This window comes from Octopus bimaculoides, chromosome 15 (assembly GCF_001194135.2).
Source record: "Octopus bimaculoides isolate UCB-OBI-ISO-001 chromosome 15, ASM119413v2, whole genome shotgun sequence".
NCBI lineage: Eukaryota > Metazoa > Mollusca > Cephalopoda > Octopoda > Octopodidae > Octopus > Octopus bimaculoides.
Window position 1 is genome coordinate 54,790,392 of NC_068995.1, and position 5,336 is coordinate 54,795,727.

The following is a 5,336-nucleotide window of genomic DNA, read 5'->3' on the forward strand; positions in this document are numbered from 1 at the left end:
TCTTCCGATCTAACAGGTGGTGAATTAAGGCTATAAAGCCGTACATACATATATACATACACACATACATGCATACAAACAAACATACATACATACATACATACATACATACATACATACAGATTTACATTTTATTACGTTCTGTATACTGACTTTTCTTGTCCCGTAACGAATTTGGTTTTCTAAGGAATGGGAAGCGTGAATCTTTGTAATTTATATCACTGTCAAATTAGTTAGAGATCAAATTCGGGTTTAACATCCACAGGTTTGGAATTGTGAACTTATAAATTTGGAGAGTAAACATGTAATTCAGTTTCGTGATTTGACTCTCATATGTATTACAAACACCAGTGTCATGCGTAAGAAACTTTCCTGTACTAGATGTGAGGCCGTATATTTTCGATTAGGATAAATGAGAAAGGGTCATTTTCCGACAGAAGAACATGATCTAGATACAGAGAATGAATGTGCTAGATATATGTTGCTCTATATAATATTAGATTATACTGAAAATTCCAATGCACTAATTATTTTCTATAGCATAAGTTCAAGATAACTCGACCATGAATTATAAAATGCAAGGATTTTCAGGTAATTGAGAAATGCTAAACGTTGTATTCAAGCATTGAACTAGCATCTTTCATGTGGCTATATGCTCACAAAGGTTAGCCGAAGGATCGACTTATCTGAATAACAGGTATGTATTTAACCCACATAGGAGAGACACAATGTCAAATGGAAAACTATTGTAAATACAGCTCTGATTATAGAAAAACATTTATATTCAGAGTAGCAACATTTATCGTCGTTATTTCACTCGTTCTGACATGACATTTGCATTTTATGTACATAGATATTTATGATATCTCATAAAACGGAATGCTGCAAAGAATTAGGTAATTTCAAATGTATAAGGTTATATAATTTAATTTTTATCTATTCAGTTATTTTAGAAATTAGGAGCAGTAACTAATGTACATACAACGTCACTATTCATTGCCACCTCTGTAAGAAATGGGCTTGCTTTCTTAGCAATACACATAACAATATAAAATAGCTATAGCCAGGGATATCTCTGAAAGTTAATGTAATAGTTGTCTATAACTACGCCATACTTCACATGTAGATGATAAGAATTTATTTTTTAGAACAATATTGCCTTCAATGAAAAAATGTTTAATGAATATATGCATCAAATTAGACAGCATTTTCAAATCCGTTACCTACAATTTATTTCACTCAGTGCAATAATGTTCATTGTTTTGCCTCGATTTTGCACTAAGAAAATCCTAATTTATCCTGAGTAATCTCCATATCGATTAATAAGATAGCTACATGCATATACATATTGCAATTTAAAACAATTGGTAAAAATATATTTTATAATAACTCAGATTGCCACTAGGAATAAAGATTCGTGTAGTTAATCTTATAATCGTTTTCCGCTTAATTTACAATCGAAATATTATATGCATATCTGTTGGTGCCATAAGACTTAAATATACATTTTGCTAAATGACTATCGAATTCCAAAATGCATTGAAGCTCCGAGCGTTTTCTGTCCTTTTCTCATATAGAAATACTCCGTCGCAACAAACAGCTGGTGTTCAACATATGGAGTATAATATTGTATTATTGGTATGTATTCTTTATTTTAAGTGTTCGATACAGATATTGAAATAATTAACATTCAACACTTTACTTTTGTTTTATATTGTGTATGTATATAGGTTTGCTTCTTCTATATTACATTTTCAGTGTTCATGTTATAAGCTTATATTATTTCAACAACTATTTCCATTAAAATAGCGCATCATTGAATTTTTAAAACATTTTTTATCTCTTTCTTGCTTCATTGATTTGAACAGAACCATGAAAGGCTGCCGCTTCCAGGGATTTAGCTGCACAAACCGTGATCACGTCTTATTTTTAACGCTTGTTACTTAATCCATTGATTTCAATTATTGAAGCATTACGTTGTGGGAGCTCGAAAATCAACTCTAGTTGTAAAGTGGTGGAAGAACCGCACAAATAAAAGGAAACAAACACACACGCGCGCACACGACGCACGCACTCACAAACACACATATGTATGTATATATAAATATATATCCACACAGTTTTCATCTATCAAATTCAATCGCAATATACTTTTTCGGTCGGGGACTTGCGAAAATCTGACCAATGTGCCATGAATCGTGTAATTGGGCTGAACCAGAAATCAAGTGTTTCCGAGTGAGTTTCTTAACCAGGCAGCTATGCCTGTGCCTATAAGAACAATAATTTGTCAAGAGGAGGATTAACCCAGATATAGACTCTTATAAATGCATTCTTATCGACTTACGACTACGAGGAATATAACGTAGATTTTTAAATCAAACAATTCCTCCAATAGACTCCAGAGGACAGGCTGATTCCAGAGAACAATAAATTCCATAAAACATTTGCTTCCTAGAATATCAAAATGCTTCTTCCAAATTAGTTCCAGTGCAAAGTATCCAACGCTTTGGAGAAAAATACGATCAACATGATTTTCTAACTCATTGTTCCTTCACCACGTGCAACAACGAAAAGTCGATCACCTTTTTTTTCTTACATTGGTTGCAACACACGCGGAATGTCCATAGCCTCCATGCACTGACCGAGATCCAATTACAAAGTCTTTTGAACTTACTTTTTATCTTGTACACCGTTATTCCAAACATTTAGACTCCAATACATAAGGGAAGCACTTCAAAAAATAAGTGACCTCTTCGTATATCATCTGCTGAGCGTGAAAGCCAAACTTTCTGCAAGCCTGTTACACGTTCCGTCATTTACTTTGAAGATTCCCACAGTTTCCTTTGTTGAGATTCTCCGGCATCACCGCGCTCCTACTAGCAGCCCGAACAGAAATTAATGCTCAGTTTTGTGAGATGTTTTACCGAATAATTCAATAGTGGAGTATTTTTTTTTCTTCGGCACATTCTCATATTTCAAAACATCGATTGCATTCTGTGCGAAACTGCAACCTTCCATTTGATACAGCAATTTTCTTTATATGAACTTATATTGTTTTTTTCTTGTCTACTGAATACGTTTACAGTCTATACCACTCTAGCACTCACTTCGTTCATCAGCCATCTTTCCTGCAAATCATCCTACGCTCTAAATTGTGTACATTGAAAGTCTCAATCTATTGTCTACTTGTGTAATCATATTATCGAATGCAGCTCATCTATTACACTCAACTCAGCTTAGAAATCCCACCTAGTCTATCTCCATTCCAGTATTTACTATCATGGCTGTTAGTATTTCTCACAATTGTATTTATCTTTATATTCACAAAAACCTATTATGATAAAAAGGACATAACATCTTACTTTGTTTCACAGTGACGTACCGTTTTGTTTGGATTAATGGAAATGAAATCAAAGATATACTTTAGCTGAATTGAGAGTGAATAAGTATTCGATCCTCATGTATAAGAGATCTTGGACTAACATATCATTTGGGGCTAAGTTGCAACACAAGAGTGAAATGTTTGTGCATTCTTATCAGAGGAGCTGTATATCTGATTGAACGTATCTTGTAATAATTTCCCTTGCGAAATCCTCGACAGCATTCATTCAAATATCTAACTTTAATTATTTATGAGATGGAGTTTCTAATCTTAAATATCATGAACTTTTGTATTAATTAATTAAGAAATTATTTTGAAATATATATTTTCCGAATTTATGAATGTGTACATTAGTTTCAACTGAAAGAAGACAATGAATATTTGAGGGTAAAATATACATTTAATGATAAGTTGTCGATGGAGTGCGTGCAATTGTCTAGTGATTTGATACATTTACCCAGAAGAAAATGCCAGTTTTAAATAATTCGGAAATCTACTTATATAAACTAACATATACTTACGTATTTAAAATGTTTTTCTATTTTAAGTGCTTCAAATTATTAAATACACGCATAAGGGATTAACAGATCTAGCGGTACATATATAAATTGCGAATGTAAATCAATACTCATTGAATGTGTTTTACCAAGAAATCTTATAACAACAAATATACGCTTGTTGGAATCACTGCATGTATTGAAAGCATTCCATTCATTAATCAGAGAATTAATTTCCCCATTCACATTACATTTCATTAAAAAGAGAAACGCATAACACAAGTATTTAAATACTAGAAAATAGAAAGAAAAATTGGAAAATGAAATGAAAGAGGAAAAAGAAAACGAAAATTAATGGCATCAAATATTAATTAAAAGCAAAAGAAAGAAAAAAGTTAATGTAAAATATATAAAATTTCTAATACTAAATATTTCTGCAATGAAGAAGAGAACAATTAGAATTAAGAATACCGGTGGAGGCAGCATTACGTAGAAACCAATTCTGTAAGCAGTTGAAGACGTATTGGGTGGAAAAGGAGCTGTAAAAAAGCAGAGGGTGATGGGAAGTGTTCATGTCAAAAACTAAATGAATTAGTACGAATTTCATTTTAATCAGATCACTTATAATATTACCATTAGTGCCATAACTTCTTCCGGCACCAGAAAACTGCAGCTCCATTAAGAGATTAACCAATGAAAAAAGAAAAAAAAATATCAGTGAGAGAGAGAGAAGTGGGTGAGCTAGTATGATGCGGAGTGACAAGTTTGTTAACATAAGAGTTTCACTAACACTTGTTTTCTTTTCACGGCTTTATCGATTTAATGCAAGTTCATTTATCTGAGCTGGCAGTCACAGTTTTAACTTCATTACTTAAAGGTAACTCATAAATCCCAGGATTGAAAAGGCTTAAGATACTTTCAACTACTTTGTGTTCAACAGTGGCAGTTACAGAGTGATTGGTTTGGTAATATTGAAGAAATCATTGGTCACAGTAACAGTTGAATTCATGCAACTATTGCTAATGATTTAACAATATCAAATATAATACTTTCTACGATCTAATGCGAATGTCACTATACATCAAAGCGTGTCCTGTTGGGTGCTTCACAGATCTTGCCGTTGATTCATCTGAGTATAATGACTTGTTAATTTAGCATATATTTAGATATTTCCTAACGATTCTACGTTCACTGAAATCAATGACAACTCTTTTGACTAAGCACGTGGCTACGACTAGTTTCCTGTTTGGAACGTTTACATTAAAACTTCGGTCAAAATATATTTGGCTTTAAAACCACGGTAGAGAATATATTTGCTAAGAGTAAATGAATAGCTCCGACTACATGAAACATCTAGATCTCGATCGAACAACGGCAATTAGATTCTGATGCTTCACCTCCAAGGTATCTCAGCAAATTATTCCTTGTATATTAAACGCTGCACACACACACTAACA